Source organism: Onychomys torridus, chromosome 14 (genome assembly GCF_903995425.1).
Source record: "Onychomys torridus chromosome 14, mOncTor1.1, whole genome shotgun sequence".
Taxonomy (NCBI): Eukaryota; Metazoa; Chordata; class Mammalia; order Rodentia; family Cricetidae; genus Onychomys; species Onychomys torridus.
Window position 1 is genome coordinate 76,892,626 of NC_050456.1, and position 21,783 is coordinate 76,914,408.

The 21,783-nt window shown below is 35.3% G+C and overlaps 1 long non-coding RNA gene, 13 other non-coding genes and 1 pseudogene across 24 annotated transcripts; all 15 read left to right on the forward strand.

Annotated features, from left to right (window-relative positions):
* Window positions 1–287: 287 nt before the first annotated feature.
* On the forward strand, window positions 288–20,263 carry LOC118595237. 11 transcript variants are annotated; one of them, XR_004946500.1, is made up of 14 exons: window positions 288–583; window positions 2,359–3,276; window positions 6,268–6,449; window positions 7,102–7,187; window positions 7,959–8,047; window positions 10,000–10,190; window positions 10,868–10,957; window positions 13,288–13,376; window positions 15,386–15,472; window positions 16,580–16,668; window positions 17,482–17,532; window positions 18,338–18,417; window positions 19,197–19,281; window positions 20,233–20,263. It is a non-coding gene; the product is annotated as an uncharacterized LOC118595237 (long non-coding RNA). The 11 variants fall into 11 exon arrangements; XR_004946501.1 differs by having other exon boundaries at window positions 18,343–18,417; XR_004946502.1 differs by having other exon boundaries at window positions 17,487–17,532.
* Window positions 6,671–6,742, forward strand: LOC118595900. The gene has a single exon (XR_004946592.1). It is a non-coding gene; the product is annotated as a small nucleolar RNA SNORD113/SNORD114 family (small nucleolar RNA).
* Window positions 7,472–7,543, forward strand: LOC118595909. Its single transcript, XR_004946601.1, has one exon. It is a non-coding gene; the product is annotated as a small nucleolar RNA SNORD113/SNORD114 family (small nucleolar RNA).
* On the forward strand, window positions 8,375–8,446 carry LOC118595896. Its single transcript, XR_004946588.1, has one exon. It is a non-coding gene; the product is annotated as a small nucleolar RNA SNORD113/SNORD114 family (small nucleolar RNA).
* Window positions 9,069–9,140, forward strand: LOC118595928. Its single transcript, XR_004946613.1, has one exon. It is a non-coding gene; the product is annotated as a small nucleolar RNA SNORD113/SNORD114 family (small nucleolar RNA).
* LOC118595899 lies at window positions 10,417–10,488 on the forward strand. The gene has a single exon (XR_004946591.1). It is a non-coding gene; the product is annotated as a small nucleolar RNA SNORD113/SNORD114 family (small nucleolar RNA).
* LOC118595898 lies at window positions 11,254–11,325 on the forward strand. Its single transcript, XR_004946590.1, has one exon. It is a non-coding gene; the product is annotated as a small nucleolar RNA SNORD113/SNORD114 family (small nucleolar RNA).
* Window positions 12,100–12,171, forward strand: LOC118595901. Its single transcript, XR_004946593.1, has one exon. It is a non-coding gene; the product is annotated as a small nucleolar RNA SNORD113/SNORD114 family (small nucleolar RNA).
* On the forward strand, window positions 12,862–12,933 carry LOC118595905. Its single transcript, XR_004946597.1, has one exon. It is a non-coding gene; the product is annotated as a small nucleolar RNA SNORD113/SNORD114 family (small nucleolar RNA).
* Window positions 13,696–13,767, forward strand: LOC118595926. The gene has a single exon (XR_004946612.1). It is a non-coding gene; the product is annotated as a small nucleolar RNA SNORD113/SNORD114 family (small nucleolar RNA).
* Window positions 14,924–14,994, forward strand: LOC118595918. Its single transcript, XR_004946607.1, has one exon. It is a non-coding gene; the product is annotated as a small nucleolar RNA SNORD113/SNORD114 family (small nucleolar RNA).
* Window positions 15,784–15,851, forward strand: LOC118595919 (annotated as a pseudogene).
* Window positions 16,948–17,019, forward strand: LOC118595914. Its single transcript, XR_004946604.1, has one exon. It is a non-coding gene; the product is annotated as a small nucleolar RNA SNORD113/SNORD114 family (small nucleolar RNA).
* LOC118595904 lies at window positions 17,811–17,882 on the forward strand. Its single transcript, XR_004946596.1, has one exon. It is a non-coding gene; the product is annotated as a small nucleolar RNA SNORD113/SNORD114 family (small nucleolar RNA).
* On the forward strand, window positions 18,710–18,781 carry LOC118595903. Its single transcript, XR_004946595.1, has one exon. It is a non-coding gene; the product is annotated as a small nucleolar RNA SNORD113/SNORD114 family (small nucleolar RNA).
* Window positions 20,264–21,783: the final 1,520 nt, after the last annotated feature.

Here is a 21,783-nt window from a genome sequence, read left to right on the forward strand (position 1 = left end):
TTGTGTGACTTGGGCACTTTTGGTGGCCACTGGCAGTGGGACCAGGATTTATCCTTCGTGCATGAACTGGCCCTTTGGAGCCCATTCCCCATGGAGGGATGCCTTGCTCAGCCTTGATGCAGCAGAGAGGACCTTGGTCCTGCCACACCTTGATATGGCAGACTTCCTTGACTCTCCGTGGGAGGCCTTACTCTCTCTGAGGACTGGATAGGAGGTTTTGTGGGGGAGAGATGGAGGGTGGGTGGGAGCAGAGTGGGGAGAGGGAATTGTGGTTGGTATCAAAAGTAAACAAAAAAAACCCTTTTAAATTAAAAAAATAAAAATAAATAGATAAAATGGTTGTCAAAATTCTAGTGAAGGTTAGATCCGGGTCTCCTGTGTACTGTATCAAGAAGAATGTATCTTAGTTTTAAATTTTTAGATGAGTGAAATAAAAGAGACACAAGGCAAGGGTCATTGTACAGAACATGATTTTGTTTATAATCCATTCTTCTTTTCATCTCTCTGGATATTCCTGAGTTGCCCTTCCGTCTGGATGATGATGTCTACGGCTAGCCTAGGGCCTTGGGAGCACGCTGACCACGTAAGTACAGTTTATGTTCTTCTGTTTATCTGACTGCTTCTCCTCATTCTTAAATAATTACACATTGTTCAAAAATGACACATCCAGTTGATGAGTGATTCAAAATATCATGGACAGATTTTCTTAATATCATTAAGATGAAAATAATGCTGATGACACACTGAATCAAAGTATTGATCTAAAGCATACTTAAGCATTTCTCTAAAGCATATTTAATAATATACTTGATTCCTAGTTTTTATCTGTATCTGTTTTTACGTCTGTGTATCTGTCTTCTATCTATCTTCAAAATATAAATCCATCATTAATATATGCATGTATATATGTATCTCTCTTTCTATCTATCTATATTGTACTTTTTCTGTTGAATCACAGTTGTATTGGTTCTGTAACAAATACATGAAAATGGTATTGTTATCTCAATTTTTGTCACCAAAGTCAATGCTAGTGATGATCTGCTGTTGCAAAACCGGTGGATGTTTAGTCCAGTCCCAGATTCTTTAGAACACCAATTCAACTGAACCACTCATCTTTTTACAAGGTGGTTGTATTCATTTTTTTAGACACACTATAGTATGATACCACTTCTGTGCTGTCTCCTTGAGGTTTCAGGGATAAGGAATCCTGTAGATGTAACTGTCTTATTAAATAAGAAACACAGAGCCAATTGCAGTTAAAAGCCTGGAGGTCAGTGCAGTAGCTGTGAACTGCAAACCTTACACTTCACTGCTGCTCTGTCTTTCCTCTCCACAAGAGAGCTACTTCCTGTATCCTATCTTTTATATGAGTTTATGTCCTGCCTTCTCATTGGTTGTAAATCCAGCCACATGACCTCCTCTTTGCTCCTTGTCATACAGACCTCCAGGTCTTCTATGGTTGGTATTGAGATTAAAGGCATGTGTTGCCATGCAGGCTGTATCCTTGAACACACAGCGATCCTGCCTACCTCTGACTCCCAAGTGCTGGGATTAAAGGCGTCCACCATTACCACCCAGCTTCTGCTCTGGCTTGCTCTGACTCCAAGGAAACTTTATTAATATACAAATAAATCACATTTCTATACAAATAAAATATCACTATAAAATTCCATATGCATCCAGATGGCTCCTTGCATATTTACATTAGGCAGACAGCTGTGGAGACTGAGTCAGGATCTACTTGCCTTCTACCTAGTTTCACGCAGAAGAGTTCATTCTCCCTGCCGTGGGGATGTGTAGCTAGACAGACACTTGGTTGTTAAGACAGTTGTTAAGACAGACAGTCTTGGTTGTTGAGGTTTTATCTGGTGTACAGTTGTAGCAAAGGTAATACTTCTCACACTGTTAGTGACTCACTGGCTTTGCCAGTGAGCTTTGGGTACAGCGAACACGAGGTTAGTCCCAATGAATGTTATTTGAGCCCGACTTGGCTAAAAAAATCTGAGTATGGACTTAGCCTCTGTATGTATCCATTCTTTTAATATTACTGTCTTTGTACTGGTATGCATTCCATAGACTGGACACACAAACACCTGTAAAGCTCAGGTAATCAGGGAGTTGGTGCTTGTCACTCTGAGTCCTACTTCCTGAAATCTGTGCTCCTAGCTGCTGGCTTCATGGGCCATTTTGGGTCTTTGCTTTAATACTTAAAGGGTTGAAAGATTGACATTATGAATTTCCTAAATCTTTATTAAAAAGACTTAAATTTTATTAGCTATTTATACAGAGTCACAATTGTTTACAGAAAAGTTTACAAAGCTTACATTAGTTAAGTCATGAAATTTTCATCATCCACAGTGCTCATGCCTCAGAAGGAATGGTGTCAGTCTCCTTGAAACACTGGGCCAAATACATAAGCTCTACACTTACTCTTGGTGTTTACATGAAGACCCCATACTTGTGTGAGTAATATTCAGTATTATTTTCTTGTTTTGCTCAGAGGAATGCTCTATGGTATTATAGAGTGTTGAATGTATCTGAGCAAAGGATTTGTTCTTCTCAAGAACAAAATATCAGAGGCACTTCTATTGTGTCTGAATTAACATGTTAAACAAAAAAACATGCACACATTAGTAGAGAAATAGAAAGCTGACACATACCGATGATGACATTCCCGCTGGCGATATAAGTCATGGACGATGACTACAAAAAATGTCTGAGGTTGACATCATAACACATCCTATGTGCCCCACTTAGCAAGGGAATAAAAGTTAGGCATTTGGTGCACATAGTGGTCATTAGCATCAGGTTATTTCATCTATTTTCTTTGTATATCATTGAAACATTTTATAAATATTTACACAAAAAATGAGGATAAATTTTTGAATCATTGATCAACTAGTAAATAAATATTTTACCACAAATGCTACTACTATTTGTGGATACTATGAAAGTCTGTTAAGAAATAATTGGCATGAAATGTATATAAACTTTATCCAAGTTCATATATGAAATATCATTAATGGATTACGCCCCAGTTAGGGTCAAGACCTTAATTTTGAATCTTACTTGATTTGTAAAGACACTATCATAACAATGTAAAACCTAAATAACAAATAGTGAAAGGATTATTCTAGAAATAATTTGAAAAATATCAATGTTTTTATTATCTTCCTGGCTGTGTACTCCATGGATGTATGCTGGGTAACACATGATTGCTGGACTGCGAGATCCAGGGTTGCCATGTCCTCTTGCATATGGATCAAGGGAACTGAAGTAAGTGGAGTCCAAGCTCTTTTCTTGGTTTACATGACCTTTCAAGGACATTCCTTTCTCAGTAAAGGCTTGCAGAGGCTCCTGTCAGGCCAACTATAAGTTTTTACCAACACCACATACAAAACTCACATCGATGAAGATTTCCAAAATTAAGAGAGAAGATTGTCAGGGTGGCACAAGATCTTTTCAATAGCTTCAAACATCAGGATCCTATGCTAGGATTTTGTGATTAATTGTTATGTAAACATTGTCAGAGACAGATAATTAGGTAATACAAATATAGAATATGAGTGAGAAGGAATGGGGCAGTGTTGGATAAGTGGGATCACTTCCGGTATACCATCAGTGCATCATGACTGTAGTTCTGGGCTTCAGATCAGAACATATGTAGTGTTCATCTGTGAGATAGATATCCACAGTGGTATATTATGTTATCTTGATATTCATCTTCATGAATTTTTATTTTTATAATTGATCTAAAATATATATAAAAGAGGACACAGTAGTCTCAAATTAAGAAAATCATGTCCTGAAGGTTATTAAGAATATATGTCAAATTTCAGAAGTCCATTGTAAATAAGTGGAGGAGACTCAGAAGAAATTATCATGCTTTCATATAATTAGCTTGGTAAAATATAAAAGAAAGAACGCAAATGTCATAGAATGTAATTACATGCATAATCTGTTTTATTTTTCAACTCTATGTGATATTCATGGCGTTCATGGCTAGCCTTGGGTCTTGTAAGTATAGCAGACTATGGAAATGGAGTTTATGTTCTTGTGTCACTGTGAATGATTTTACTTATTGTTAAATGAGTTACATATAACTCAAGTATGACACCCTGGTTAACGACAGATGCAACATTTGACAAATTTTATTAATATGTGTAAATTTAGTATGGCTATGATAGCACACTGAATGACCAAAAGTCCCATAGACAGCTCTGAAAACATTTTAAGAATGTCAGTGTAGGCATATGTAAATCCTGCTGATCTAATGATTATTACAAAATAGAAATAAAAAAAAAAAAACGTGTAGGGGTCATGTCAGATACATGATGACCCTTTTGCCATTTTCATTATGGACCGCTAATACTGGTCTGTTTGTATGAAGTCTACATCCTAAAGCCTGTATTTATACATGGGTTCTAGGTACATATGTTAGGCACAGTCAAGGATATTTGTGTTAATTAATTTTCACTGTATTTTTTACCTCAGACTACTGAAGGAATTATTGCACCACATAGTAATGACAGTGTTGTTATTCATTGTCAGTTAGGAAAATAAACACATGACAGAAATTCTACAAATATGTGCAAAGTATCTTACTTAGAGCATCTATTAATATGACCAAGGGTAACTCAGGAGAAGGTTGTTTAATATAATCTTACACCTTGTAGTCTTTTGTCAAAGAATGTCAGGGAAGAATCCAAGGCAGAAACCTAGAAGCATTTAGTGAAGCAGAGAAAATGGAGCAACTCAACTTGTTCTTTATAAATTTCTTAGTCTGCTTTCTAGTTGTCCCCAAGAGCACCTGCCCAGAATGGCAGCATCTCCAGCTCAGCTTTCTGCCAGCAATCATTCATCACAAAAATGCACCACAGACTTGCTCATAGGCTAATTTGATGAGACCATTAACTTATTTGTGGTTCCTTCTTCCCAATTGAGTATAGGTTGTATCATGTTGACCAAAAAACTAGTACAGTACCATAAAATGATTGTTAAAACTTGGGTGAAATGTACAGAAAAAGAATGTATGTAACTGCTTGTTAGGACTTGGTGCATGTTCAGTGTCATTTACTGTTGACTGCAAAGAAAAAGAAAACAAGACAAAAGATCTCCCCAGAATTTAACTCCTTCAAGATTCATGACATTGAAAGAGAAATGTAAAAGTGATCAAGTGCAATGCATATATTTTAATCTGTTCTGCTTTGCAATCTCAGAATAAATGCCCCCAGGGCACTGTTGCATTCTTTGTTGTTCCCAAGGTCTATGTATCCAGAGCATATAGACTAATTTTTATGTCATTAAATGGTGTAACAGCTGATTGATAAATTCAGCATTGCTGGTAGAATCTTGCTTAGTATGTACAAAAGTAACAATCACTCTGGAAATGCAACAATAGGTCACATGCGTGGCTATGAAGCTTGCATAAAGTTATCATTCTTAGGCCCTTGCAAGTCACAGTACTCTACATGTAAAATGATGGGTTAGTCAAGAAACAAATATAGAAATTAAAATAGTAGATTTTAAGGATTGGTATTGGATCAAAGATTACCATGGGTGCCATAATGTGTCGTGGATCATAACTATAGGTCTAGGACTCTAAAGTCCACATCCTAAAAGATCTAATCTATACCTATAACCTTAGTGACAGATGCTTGGAACAGTCTTTTATAATTAGACACAAATATTAACAAAACTAATTGGTAATATACTTTCCAACTAAAAAAAATAATTATAGGGCTTGAGAGATGGCTCAGTAGGTAGAAGAATAGCTGCTCTTGCATATGACCCATGTTGGGTTCCATCACCAGTATGGCATCTCACAACTGCCTGTAACTCTAGTTCTAGAGAATCTGTTACCTTCTTATGGCCTTTGTAGACATCATACCCATTCGATACACATACATGCATGCAGATAAAATACTCAAATATATAAAATACAAATATGTTTGGGAAAATATTTCCACAGTGAATGTTCTAAAAATGTATTAGTAAATATATTATTAAATGTACTGATAATATATTCATGAACACAGTTGCTCATGAAGACAGGATGACTGAGGATTCCACATGAAGTAAAATTATAAACAATCTTCTTTGTATTGTCAGAGCTATGTTCAGTGTTTTTATTCTTAATAGAGCATATCACAGTATCATACATATTTAGGTTTGTATTAAAAAGAGATATTAATTCATGCAAGCAGATTGCATGAGTGAGTAAACAAAATGTCATTTTTAAAATGATCTCTTCTGTGTTGTACTTAGAATGGATTCCACATCCAAGCTGATTTTCACACTCTCCCTTGGTCGTGAGCCTCATAATGAGCTGTTTCAGACAGTAAAATAGACACAGTGTGAATACAGTCTGCATTCTGATGTCCATTCATGATGCTTCAAAAGGCCATTTCCCGTACTGATAAGAGCAACCATGGCAAATGCTGAATGTGGTATGTGTTTGAAACACAATATTAGATAAAATGTTGTCCAATTAATGATATGTAATGAAAAATGTCCTTATCATTGCAAAAGATATGGAGGAACTCTGTATTATACTTAAGGGTCTTGTCCTTAGAATTTTTTTGTGTGAGGTAAAATTGTCTCAGTAGTACTAAGTGATCAATTGGTCAATAAGTGTGCCTAAATTAATAGAGAAGAGGAAGGCTGATGTTGGATCAATGATGACCATGGGTGCTGTATGAGTCATAGATTGTGACTACAGGTCTGGGAGTCTGAGGTTCACATCACTGTCTAGTGTATATTATTATCTTAGTGAGAGGGATAATTAGGTAGAATAGAAATAAAAACAAATTTAGAAATCTTTTTCTAATAATCCCATCACAATAATGCTAAATGTATATACTGATGAGTAGTTCATTCAGACATTATGACTTTGGATACCTCATGAACTTTAATCATTGGCAATGTTCATGGTGGGGCCAAAGGCTTGGCCATTGGTTTTCTTAAGTAGAGTACACCATAGAGTAATGAATACTTAGATAAGGGATGATAAGAATGAATGAGCAAGAGAAGTGTCAAAATGCATGGATAAGTAAACAGAATGCCAATCTTTTTATAATTTCTTCTGCTTTATACTCTCAGAATGGATACCTCTAAGCTGTTTTACATATTCTTTCTTAGTCCTGAAGTTTGAAGTTCACTGTTCATGTATGAAAGATAAAGATTGTGTGAGTAGATGCTGTGTTCTTTTCTTGAGTTGTGTTGCTTTTAATGACTGTTCCTGAATTCACAAAGGACTACTCATCATCTGGCATGTGGATGAAACACAATGTCTAAAAATTTTGCCAAATTGACAATGTGTAATGAAAGAGTCACTCACCTCTGCAAGTGATCCTAGGATGGTATAATCGAGAATTTCATACTTAGCTTTATTGTGACTCAATTATCTCAATTGTACTAATGATCAATTGCTTAATAAATGTAAATTTGTAAGGAAAAGGAGGGCTGATGTTGGATCAGTGATGCCTGAGGGTGTTGTATGAGTTGTGGATCATGACTACAGGTCTGAGAGTCTGAAGTTCACATCATAAAATAGCTAGTGTATTATCCATGATCTTAGTGACAGATGTAAGGAATAGTCTACTTGTATAATTAGATTAATATAAATATTATTATAATGTAATATAATATGATGTAAATAAATATTAGTAAGTCATTTTCCAATCAAGACATCATTCCATAAAAGTATAACCTACACATACCAAAATCCAGTAGTATATTCACCAATGATGACTAGGATGTCACATAAAGTAAAATTGTAGCAATGTTTTTGGTAGGGGCATATCTATGGCCATCTGTTTTCTTAAGAAAAAATCTCATAGAGTAATGAATACTTAGATGAGGGATAAGAAGAAATGGGCAAGAGAAGCAGATAGCTTGCATGGATAAGAGAATAGAATGTTGATCTTTTTATAAACTCTTTTGTTCTACACTTTCAGAATGGATATCCTGCAAGCTGATTTTATGCTATCTGATTTGGAACTGAACCTCATGATCTAGCCTCTTGTGTTTGTAGGATAGACAGCATGTGAGTATTGTCAGTGTTCTTGTCTTGGTTTATGTCACTTATAGATTGCTCACTGTACTGGTGGAGCACTACATGTAATATGGAGGAGCAATCTTGGCAAAATGATAAACATGGCAATTGTGTGAAGCACAATGTTTAACAAAATTTTGCCAAATTAAGATTGTATAAATGTTAATTTATTAATTCAATAGGACAAATGATTCTACAGAGGTCTGAATTATGTTCAAAGACCTTGTCATTAGATTTTTGTGATTCATAATTATCTCAATATTATGAATAATTACTCAAAACCACATAGAAATTAATAGAAAAGAGGAAGGCCGGTATTGGATCGATGATGACCAGTGGTGGCGTATGATTCATGGATCATGAGTACAGGTCTGGGAGTCTGAGGTCCACATCATATTTTTTGTTTCTACCATAATCTTTGGCAGCAATTATGAGTAATGGTCTATGCTTACCATTAGTTTAAAATATAATACAATTTTGTAGCATATATTCCAGTTAAGACATAACTTCACAGGAAGAGTCCTAATTATATATATCAATATATGACTAATGATGTCACATGAACCATAATTAAAGCATGTTCATGGGGTGTCAGAGCCATGGATATTTGTTTTCTCAAGAAACAGACATATTCGTGTAATATATCCTTGTATGAAGGATAAGAAGAAAGGAGCAAGGCACGCAAGTAGAGGGCATGGATGTGTTGGTTCATGTTGTTTTTAGTGATGTTGCATATACTGATTTTAAAAAAACCCACTTACTATCTGAGAAGAACAGCCATCATCAAAGGGTTAATATGGCATGTGAGTGAAACATAATGTTTAAAACTTTTTTCAAGATGAAGAGTGTATTACAAAATGGACACTAACCATGGCAAAAGATCCTTGGAAACTCTGGAACATACTCAAGGATCTTGTCCTTAGATTATTGTGATGTATCAGATTATTGTGATGATCTCATTAGTATTAGTGGTCAATTGTTCATAAATCAAAAAGAAGTGGAGGGGTGATGTTAGGTTAATGATGACCACTGTTGTTGCATGCATTGTTGGTTGTGCCTGTAGGTCTTGAAGTCTGAGGTCCATATCATAAAATGCCTAGTATATACCCATTACCTTAATCACAGGTGTTAGTAGTAGTTTCCTTTTATAATTAGATAAAATATTATAAAAAATAAATTTGAAAATCATTTTTTAGTCAAGACATAATTTTACAACAATAGTATTAAAATGAATACCAAACATTAGTTCCTTTGGATTTGACAGCTGAGAATACCATGCCATATCAATTGAAACTATAAATGATGTTCTTGGGAGGGTCAGTGCCATAGCTGTTTGTTTTCCTAAAAAGAACACAAGATAATGTATTATATACATAGAGGACTGATATGGAGAGGAGTAATTTAAAGTAGGCTGTAGGTGTTACCATCTTGTTAAATAAGAAACACAGATCCAACTGCAGAGTTAAAAGCCAAGAGGTCAGAGCAATAACTGAGAGCTGAAAACTTTACCCTTCATTGCTGCTCTGTCTTTCCTCTCCAAAAGAGAGCTACTTCCTATGTCCTGTCTTTTATATAGAATTTCTGTTCTGCTTTCTCATTGATTGTAAACCCAGCCACATGACCTCCTCATCACTGCCTGTCTGTACAGACCTCCAGGTCTTCTATGGTTGGTATTGAGATTAAAGGTGTGTGTCACGATGCTGGCTGTATCCTTGAACACACAGAGATCCGCCTAGCTCTGCCTCCCAAGTGCTGGGATTAAAGGCATGCACCAACACTGCCCAGCTTCTGCTATGGCTTGCTCTGACCCCAAGGCAACTTTATTAACATACAAATAAAATCACATTTCAATACAAATAAAATATCACTATAGGAGGCATAATGCATGGATAAATCAAGTGAATATCAATCTTTTTGTATTCTCTTCTGCTTTGTACTCTTAGAATGGATAACCCCAAGCTGATGTATATATTCTTCCTTGGTTGTGAGATTCCTGCTCTGGTCATTGTGGTCCTAAGACAGACACGGTGGTGTGTAGTCAATGTACATGCCTTGGCTTTGTTTATTTTTAAAGACTACATACACTATTGTTGAACTACTGCTCATCCTCCAGAAGAACAACCTTTTCCAATTGGTAAATTAAGCTTCTGTGTGAAATAGTGTGCTTAACAACATTTACCAGATTAAAAATTTAAAGTTAAACAAATGCTCAAGAGGGTAAAAGACCTTGTAGATGTTTGATATCTACAAAAGGATATTTTCCTTAGAATTTTTGTGATTCATAATTATCTTAATAGTACATTTTTGACCAATTGCTCAATAATAGTATAGATATTAATAGAGATGGAGAGGGTTGATGATGGATCAATGCTGACCATGGGTGGCATATGATTTGTGGATCATGAGTACAGGTCTGGAAGTCTGAGGTCCACATCATAAAATGTGTAGATTATGTATCACATCCCAGAAGCAGATATGAGTAATAGTCTACTTATTCAATTATATAACAAATAAGTAAGTTGGTAAGGCATTTTTAAAGTTGACATGGTTCTACCTGACAACTACTAATCATATATACTAAAACAAAGCAGTTTTTCTAATAGTATAGTTGAGATTGCCTAATCAACTATATTTAAAGCCGATGTTCTTGGTAGGGTTAGAGGCACTGCCATTTGTTTTGTGAAGAAGAACAAGAAATAGCATAATGACACTTAAATGAGAATTTAAAAGAAAGGGGAAAGACACACAGACATAATGTTTGGATGAGTGAACTAATATCAATCTCTTTAAAATTTCTTCTGCTTTGTACAGCCAGAATGAACACCTGCAGGCTGATTTACACACTCTTCCTTGGTTGTAAGCTTCTTGATCAGCTCTTTGTGCTTGCAATATAGACACAGTGTGAGTATAGTCATTGTTCTTCTGTTAGCTTTGTGTGCTTTGCAAAGTTTTGCACTGTCCGAGAAGAGCATTTGTCACTAAAGGGTTAATATGGCAGGTACATGGCACACAAAACATTTTTGGTAATGAAGAATATGTCACAAAAGAGATTCACCATGGCAAAAGATCTCAAGGAACTCTGAAGTATATTTAAAGATCTTGTCCTTATATTTTTATTTCATAATAATTTCAGTAGTACTAGTGATCAATTCCTCAATCAACACATATGAATTATTAGAGAAGTGGAGGGCTGATGTTGGATCAATGATGACCTCTTCTTGCGTATGAGTCATGGATCATGACTACAGGTCTGGAAGTCTGAGTTCCACATCATAAAATATCTAGCATGCTTTTAGTAATAGATGTTAAGAATAGTTTACTTTAGCAATTAGATAAAATATAAATAAAAGTAAATTGGTAATGCATTTTATTAAAATCAAGGCATAATTGTTCAGGAAGAGTACTAATAATACATTTCAAACATAGTAGTTCCATCAAACTTGATGACAGATTATGCCACGTGAGCTAAAATTACAGGCACTATTCTAGGTCGCGTCAGAGCCTTGGCTACTTGTTTTCTCAAAAAGGACACGTAAACTGGTATTGCATTGTCGGATGAGTGGTAAGAGGAGACAGGTATTGAAAGCAGACGGAATGTCAATCTTTTTATACTCTCCTCTGCTTTATACTCTCAGAATGGAAACCCAAGCCGATTTCTCTATAATTCATTGGTCTTGAGCTTCATGGTCATGTCTTTGGGCTCATAATATAGACAGAGTGTAAGTATAGTCCGTGTTCATGTGTTCATTCATATTGCTTTTAGTGACTGTTCCTGTATTGATAAAGACTGCTTATCATTTGACATGAGCAGTCATTGCCAAATGATTAATATGCAATGTGCATGAACTCAGTATTTAATAATATTTAGTCAAATTATGAGTGTAAAATAAAATAGATACTCAACATTGCAAAATCCTGAGGAGCTCTTAAGTATACTCAATAATCATATCATTAGTTTTTGTGATTAATAATTATTTCAATAGTACTAGTGATCAATTGTTCAACAAAAATGCATAAATAATTTAAAAGAAGAGGGTTAATGTTGGATCACTGATGAATACTGGTGCCATATGAATTGTGGTTAGTGACTACAGGTCTGGGAGTCTGAGATCCACGTCATAAAATAGCATATACACATGATCTTAGTAACAGATGTTAGGAATAGTATACTTTTACAGTTAGATAAAATATAAACAAACTGATTTAGTAAATTTCCAATTCAGTTATAATTTCCACAGCAAAATACTAAATATAGTGCCAAACAGAGAAGTTCATTCATATTCTTGATTTAGTATAGCATATAATCTAAAATCATTGGCAGTGTTCATGGTAGAGGCTGTGGCCATTTGATTGCTTCAAAGGAACACATCAAACAGTAATAAACACTTATGTAAGTAATAAGAGAGAAGGATAACACAATGTATGCATAAGTATATAGAATATCAATCTTTTTATATTATCTTCTGCTTTTATTCCCAGAATGCATTCCCTAAAGCTGATTTGCCGAGTGAATATAGTCAATGGTCATATATTGGTTTGGATTACTTTTAAAGACTGTCCACTGACTTAATGAAATGCTTCCCCTCTAGAAGAGCAACCATGGCCAAATGGCTAACATTATAAGTAGATGAAGCACAGTGTTTCTTAAACTTTGTCCATTTAAGAATATGTAACAAAATAGATTCTCAGCATAACAAGAGATCCTGAAGTATGCTTATGGATCTTGTCTTCAGATTTTTATGATTTTTAATTATCCCTCACTCAATAAAAATGCAGAAATTAATCAAGAAAAGAGGAGCTGATGCTGGATCTGTGACAAACACTGGTGCCATATGAGTTGTGGATTGTGACTACAGGTCTGGGAGTCTGAGGTCCACATCCTAAAATATCTACTTTACCCCCATGACCTGGTAGAAAATGTGAATGATAGCCTACTGTAATAAGTGGACAAAAATGTAAATACAAATAAATTGTCAACATACATTTCAATTAAAACCTAACTCCAGAATGTGTGTATAATAATACATGCAAAATACAATACTTCATTCAGTCAGAATGACTAAGGAAGCCACATGAAGTAAAATCATAGACAATGTTGTCAGTAGGCTCAAAGCCTCTGTAATGTTTGTTTTCACTTGAGTGATAAGAGATGGGTAAGACAAGTAAACAGAGTGTATGGATGAGTGGACAGAATGTCAATATTTTCATATTCTCTTCTGCTTTGTACTTAGGATGGATTTCCCCCAAAACTTGATTTACACATTCTCCTTTGGTTTGGGGCTTCCTGATCAGCTCTTTGGGCTCGTTATGTAGACACAGTGTGAGTATATTCAGTGTTCGTGTGTTGGTTTGTGTTGCTTTTAATGTCTGTTCCTGTTTGGATGAAGTTCTCATTATCATCCTAAAAGAGCAGCTGTGACCAAAGGGTTAATATAGCTTGTCCATGAAACCCAATATTTAACAAACTTTATTAAATTAGGAAAGTGTAATGAAAGAGACACTCATTATGTCAAAAGAACCCAAGGAGCTTTAAAGTGTACTTAAGGCTCTAGTCTTTAGATTTTTGTGATTCATAATCATCTTAATAATGCTAGTGATAGATTGCTTAATAAAATAAACATAAAAAAGAGAGGTAATGTAGAGTCAATGATGGCGAATGCTTTCATATGAGTTGTGTATCACGGCTACAGGTCTGGGAGTCTGAGGTCCACATCACAAAATACCTAATATATACTTATGATCTTAGTGATATGAATAATAACCTACTTTTTTTTGTTTTTTTTTTTTTTTGAGACAGGATTCCTATGTGTAGCTTTGTGCCTTTCCTGGAACTCGCTTTGTCGACCAGGCTTGCCTCTAACTCACAGAAATCTGCCTGGCTCTGCCTCCTGAGTGCTGGGATTAAAGGTGTGCACCACCACCGCCCAGCTTAACCTCCTTTTTAAATTAGACAAAATGGCAATAAAAATAATTATGGTTCAGGCATAGTGGCACATGTCCTTAATAGCAGCATGCAGGAGGCAGAGGCGGGTGGATCTCTGAGTTGGAAGCAAACCTAATTTACTAAGTGAGTTCCAGGACAGCCAGGACTACACAGAGAAACCTTATCTTCAAACACACCACCCTCCCTACCCCCTAAATTATTTTTTTGTTTGTTTTTTGAGACAGGTTTTCTATATGCAGCCCTGACTATCTTGGAACTTACTCTACAGACTAGGCTGGCCTCAAACCCACAATAATTCCTATTGCTTCTGCCATTCAAGTGCTGGGATTAAAGTCCAGGGCCACCACCACTTGATTTTCTAATCAAGGCATAGTTGTACAAAAAGATCATTAAATATATATATACAGCAATAGTAACTCATTCAGAATTGATGATTGAAGATGCCATGCCATTTCAGTAAAATTTTAGGGGATATTATTTGTAGGTTCAGAGCCACAGCTATTTACTTTCTCAGAAAGAACTCAAAATTGTGTATTGCATATTTAAAGGAATGGTTAGAAGAGGGTGGTTTTAAGAACACAGAACAAATGGATAGGAAAACTTCTGTTCTGCTTTGTAATCTCAGAATGGATACGCCAAAGTGATTTTTACATGTTCTCCCTTGGTCATGGGTTTTGTGGGCCCCTGTTTATATTCATAGGGTAAATATGAATATGTTCAGTATTCATGTGTGCAAAATACATCATTTAACAAATTTTGTCAAATTTAGAATGTGTAACAAAAGGCCTTCTCATGATGTCAAAAGAACATTGAAGTATATTTAAGAATCTTACCCTTGGATTTTTGTGATTCATAATAATCTCAGTAGTATAAATTTCATTATTAAATGTTTATAAATTAATAGAGAAGAGGAGGGCTGGTGTTGTCTCAATGATGAACATTGGTTGTATATGATCATGCGTCTTGACTACAGGTCTAGAAGTCTGAGGTCCACATCATGAAAGATCTAATTTATACCCATGTTCCTACTGACAGATGTTACAAAGATTCTACTTTTATAATTTCATAAAAATATAAATAAAAATTAATTGATAAGCTGTTTTTTCTAATCAAGGTATTATTTAACAGCAAGGGTACTAAAGTATATACTGAACACAGTAGTTCATTCAGACATGATGACTGAGGATGCCAGATGACCTAAAATTGTAGGCCATGTCTTTTGTTGCTTCAGAGCCTTGGCCATTTGTTTTCTCAAGAAAAATGCATCATAGTGTATTGCACACTTACCTAGGGATAAAAGAAAGGGGTAATGTAAGTGAATAGGTTACATTGCTATGTAGTGAGTATATCAATCTTTTTGTAATCTTTTTGATTTGTGCCCTCAGAACAGCTACCCCCAAGCTGATTTTACACATTGTTCCTTGGTCATGAGCTTCTTGATCTGCTGTTTGTGTTCATAGGATAGATACAATGTGAGTATGGTCAATATTTATTTACAGACTATTTGTTGTATTGATAACATGCTTCTTGTTATCTACAAGCATACCCATGGCCAAACTGTTAGCCTGGCATATGGGTGAAAAACAATGTTTAAAAAATTTATGCCCAACTAAGATTGTATTACCAAATAGATACACAAAAATGTCGCACAAGATACTGAGAAGTCCTGAAGTGTATTCAGGGATCTTGCCTCAGATATTTGCGAACAATGATTATTTCAAAAGTAATAATGAGCTATCATTCAACAAACATGGAAATTCATAGAGAAGAGGAGGGATGATGTTGGATCAATGATGACCGTGGGTAGCTTATGAGTCGGATCGTGACTTCAAGTCTTAGTCTGAGGTCCACATCATCAATTATGTAGCTTATACCCATAAACCTAGTAGCAGATAATCCAGTCTTACACTTAATAAAAAAAAGTGACTTGTTAAGACATTTAAAAATTGTTTTAATTATAATCTAATTATATCATTTTCCCTTCTCTTCCTTTCCTCTAATTCTCATATACCTCTCTTTGGCTTTACTCAAATTCATGTTGTTATATGCATATACATTACATGTACATACACACACATATACATACACACACAATCATAAATATAATCTGCTCAGTTTATATGCCATTACTCATATTTTCAGGGTTGACCTTTTAGTATTGGAGAACAATTGGTGTGCTCTTCCCTGAAGACTATTTCTTCCAATCTCAGAATTCTTTAGTTGTTTGCTATTCTTTGTGTAGGCTTGAGGCCTCATGGGTTTTCCTCAACCATTTTGGCATGTCTATTGGCATGTTTTAATTAGACAGAATTCCATACAGAGGGGGCTAATAGGACTGAATATAATCGTTTATTCTTACAGCATGTCTGAAGATACCACATGAATTATAGTCTATGTTCTTGGTAGGGTGACAACCATGTCTAATTTTTCCCCCATAAAGAACATATCACCATGTCACACATAATTAAATGAGTGCTAAGAGATGAGATGAGAGATGGGTAGTAAGGCAAGTAACAGAGTGTATGGATGAGTGCACAGAGTGTCAATCTTTTTATATTCTCTTCTGCTTTGTACTCTAGGGATGGATTTCCCCCAAAGTTGATGTACACATTCTCCTTTGGTTGTGATCTTCATGATTAGCTCCTTGGGTTCATAATATAAATACAGTGTGAGTACATTAAGTGTTCTTCTGTTGGTTTGTGTTACTTTTAATGGATGTTCTTGTATTGATATAAGACTTCTTACTATCCTGGAAGAGCATCCATGTCCAAAGGGAAAATATGTCATGTGCATGAAGCACAACATTGAAAATACAATTGTCAAATAAAGATGCAATGAAATTAGATCTTCATCATGTCTAAAGAATCAGAGTAGCTTTCAAATAAAGTTGTGGATCTTGTCCTGAGATATTTATGATTCATAATATTTCAATAGTACTTTTAGTCAATTGCTCAACAGTGACCACTGGTGCCATATGAGTTGTGGATCATGACTATAGATCTGGGAGTCTGAGGTCCACATCATAAAACAAGTAGCTTATATCCATGATTATATTTGCAGATATGAATAATTTTCTACTTTTATAATTAGGTAAAAATACCTTCATAAGTCTTTTACCAATTAAGTCATAATTCTGTAGCTAGAATTCTTACTATATATACAAACGAAGTAATTTATTCTGACAGCATGTTTAACTGATGCCTAAGCTAAAGAAAATGAAGTACCTCTACATGTAGACACAAACATACACTTAGCAAACCCCTACAAAATACAAAATTAGAAACAATAATATATAAACTTAAGACCAGTAAGGTTAAAATTACTCAGACAAAGCATTATGACATTAAAAACTTCCAAATACACTATTTTGCTCTTTTTGAGTTGGCCTTTATTGAATGACTAATGAAATGAAAGATAACATGCAAATGAATATAGACACAATAAGGATCCCTTCATATTTTGTTTTATTTTATACTCTCAGAATAGATGCTATCAACACTGATCACCGGGTTCATGGAGCATAGGGACCAATGTGAGTCAAAATTCTTGTCTTGATTTTAACTCTTTGTCCTATTTTCATAAAGGCATTACATAGAATCCAAGGACCCATGGCCCAGTGAGAAATACAATGTGGCCATGAAACACTTGGTTGGCTAATGAATATTTTGAAATTAAGATTGATATAAAGGCATGAAGCAGCCTATATATAGCTGTTTTTCATGATTCATAATTATATGGTTTTCACTAGTGAAAGAATAACCAGCTAATAAAGAATGATGTAAGTTCATCAGAAAAACTAGAGGCCAAGGTTGGATCAGTGATGACATCTTGTTGGGTATGAGCCGTGGATCATGACAACAGGTCTGGAAGTCTGAGTTCCATACCTTAAGGCATCTAGTGTGTATGTTTTTATTCTAGACAACTTGTTAGGTATGGTCAAGTATGTTATTCATATTTTGAATATTTGGATTTCATTTTGTTTTTAAAATTGGGTCAATTAAAGAATCCTTATGCAAATATATAAATAAAAATCAAGCAGCTCAGCATTGTTCAGCATGGGAATCATGCCAGTTGAGAAATAGTAATAAGCATGGAAAATATAATGTTGTTTAGAAATGAATGGCTTAGTGGTATTACTAGCTAATAGCAATCCGTTTAGCACAAATAATGGTGAGTCCTTGTTTTGTTCAGGGCTTGAGTATTTATTATTGTTTTATCAAGTAAACCAAACTATGACAATATAGTTACTACCCAATTGACTTAAAAATGGAAGATGAAATCAAAGAATAAATGGATAGAAAAATTTTTTTTGTAATTTTTCTTTTTTGTACTGTCAGCATAGATGTTTCTGAGTGATATTCATCTTCTGGTCACCAAGTCCACAGTTACCCTGTGTGTGAGGAACACAGAAACTCATGTGAGTATGGTAAAATCCTTTGACTTAGTTTGGGAGGTTCTTTAAGATTAATCATCATTCAGAATCCACTAGGGCCAACTATGGCTGACTATGAAATAATCATGACCATCAAACATTATGCTGATTAATCAATACTTGTATAATTGAGCACAACAAAGAAAAGATGCTCTGGGTGGCTTAAGGATCTCATTCTTAATTTTTTGTGATCAATAGTCACCTAAATGTTATTAGGAAAATTTTAGATGGTTAATAAACAAATGTAGAAATTAATGAAAATGGAGAAGACCTATCTTGGGTCAACAATGACCACTGGTAGCCTATGAGTCATACCTCATGATTACAGTTCTAGATGTCTGAGGTCCATACTGACTCTTAGAAGTGGTTCTCTCTACACAGATGTGGGAATAGAGGACACATTATGTCCTTGTTGGTAGTGTTAATGGATTTTGGCTATATTGCAAATAAATCCCTGAAGAATCAATAGATTCATAAGATAGAAATGTAAGTCAGGGGGCATCATACTATTACTAAAGTTATAGAATGAGGATGGAAGTCATTACTACTATATGTTGGAAGTGTTAGCTTTTTATTAATAGTCCCAATACATTCCTTCTGTCTGATGACATGGATTACAGAAGTGATGGCCAATGTGCTTATTAGTAGAAAATTCGGTGCTCTTCTGTTTCTTAAAAGAAAGTAACCATGTTTGGATAATTGATAGGGAAACTGAATGGGCAGAACAGTATCTCAGTCCTCTCTTGTCTCTCTGTACTTCTCAGAAAGGCCAGCTCCAGAACAATAGATGGATCCTGCCTGCTCCTGAGTTCTAAGGATGCCTGTGTTTTTAGGATCCCAGCTACAATTGTGAGTAATAATTACAGCATCCCCTTTTAAATGTTTTCCTAGAGGATATTGCATGTAGATACGTGATATGCTTAGAATGGTCAGTAAAAGGCAGTTGTCACCAACCATAAACCCATGTTCATATACAATATTGTACAAGGTTTGACCTGAACCAATAAAAAAAATGCCTGGTTACTGCCCCCTTTAATTTATACATGGTGAATACCAGATATCTTAGACTCAAAAGTCTAAATCAAAGGAAAGTTGAGATACTACCACTCAATTTTCTATTAGTGAGTTTGTGAAGAGATACAAGAGTAGTGTTCATCTGCTTTTATTCTATCATTATAATTTTATATATTAACATTAGAAATAGGGTCAGTAAACAAATGTTCATATCATTAGTAAAGCATCATTCAATTATGAATATGTCATGAAGGAAGACAGTCTATCAGCATAAATTACAAACAATGAAACCAGTTAAGGATGCCATGGGGACAAGGGCAGTTGCTAGCTCAGTGGTAGCACCCTTGCCTTGGATGTGAGGCCCTGGGTTCTATCTTTAGTACCACAGAAACAAAGAAATAAAGAAAAACAATCTTTAAGAATGTTCTTTTTTTGGCTAATGATTGAAAGTAGTCCATGGAGGAATCATTATGAATACAAATAGACCAATGAATAGCAGTGATGAGCTCACATGTACAGTCATCTGGGGTTAGGAAAGCTAAAGGACATCTGAATGAGGGAGCAAATCGAGCAAGGACATAGCAGCATATTTTCAAGCCCCCTTTTTTGTAAACCTATTCATCAATGTGGTGAAGATAGAAGTAGATGCCTCTGTGGTTGGCACATTGAAACTAATTAGAATAGTAACATCTCATTTACCTGAATCTGATATTTTTAAAAGTATTCCCTTTAATGTTGGAACACTCAGTTCTAACTGAGATGTCTCCATCAAATCCCTCTCTTCAGGGATCAGGGAACCCTCTGGAAGAGGAGGTGGAAAAATGGTACGAACCAGTGGGAATGGAAGACACCAAGGAAACAAGGCCTTCTAGATACAACAGGACTGATGCAAATATGAACTCATAGAGACTGTGGCAACTTGCACAGGCCTGCACAGGTCTCAGCCAGATCAGCTCCCAGCGCTGAGAGACACAGCCCCATGTCCCTAACCCAGAAGCTCTCTCTAATTGATAACCTCTCCCAAAGGAAAAACTGCATTTCTCCAGTGCAATCTCACTTGATATATAAAACACCCTCAGATGACGTGTTGGCTCAGACGTGTTGGCTCAGATGGCCTGCACAAAATGAACTTCATGGCATTTTTGGAAGCTTTGGGAACGTGCAATGATTTGCTGGGTTTTTTTTTTCCTTTTTTTCTTTTTTTTTTACCCTACGGACATTTTGATTATCTATTATGGTTTCTGATTTTATTTTTGAAGAGTTTTCTATGTATGTGAATGCATGTGCCTCAGCATCTGTATTAGTTTCTTGTGATTCTTCTGGTTTTTTTTTTTTTTCTCTTCCACCTGCCCATCACTTTAGATGCTTTTCTTCTAATGAAAGAATGAGTATGGATTCGGGTGGGTGTCTGGGAGGTGTTGGTGGAGGGGATACTGTAATAGAAAAATATTGTATGAAAAATATATTTTCAATAAAAATGATTTCTTCTATCACTAAAAAAAGTGTGAAGTACAATTATTGAAAGTGAATGGAAGGATCAATGGAAATATGTATAAATAATATGAGTGAGTGGACCTAATTGTGTAAACCACATCATAAGATAAAAGATGTTGAGAATAGTGAAGTCCATGTGGAATGGGGGTGGATTCAACCCAAAAACATCATATGCATGTTGAATATTTTTAAAAAGAAAAGTAAAAGCAATTCTTTTACTAATGGGAGAAAAAGAGAAATGGCCAAAGAGTGTTGTCTTTTTGGCTAAGGAAAGTGTACATATGTGTCTCTATCCACAGGGAGATGAAGGTCAGTCATTGGGAAAGCACTGGCTAAGTGTCCACAAGGCACTGGTTCCATCCCTAGCACTATAAAAGAAGTTGGTCATTGGTCAAAATACACTTTCTTGTTAATGACCCTATCAATAATGATAAATAACAACATATTTGTGCATTCTATCCAGAAAATATGAATATCAAATAGTAAATACTTAAATTATCAAATAAACAAGCAAGCAAAGACTTAAGAGTGACAGGGGCATATTTTTTAAATGAAGTATTCTACATTGTGTTCCTTGAAAAGGACACATTTGAGCTGAGTTCGAGATTCATCTACAACCATTGATATGTGAGTGATTCAACCGTTGATATGTAAGTAACTCTACAGGTTTGGAGCATAGAAACTGATATGAGGGGTTTTGTTTGTTTGTTTGTTTTGTTTTGTTTTGTTTTGTTTTTCGAGACAGGGTTTCTCTGTGTAGCTTTGTGCCTTTCCTGGAACTCACTCTGTAGACCAGGTTGGCCTCAAACTCACAGAGATCCTCCTGACTCTGCCTCCTGAGTG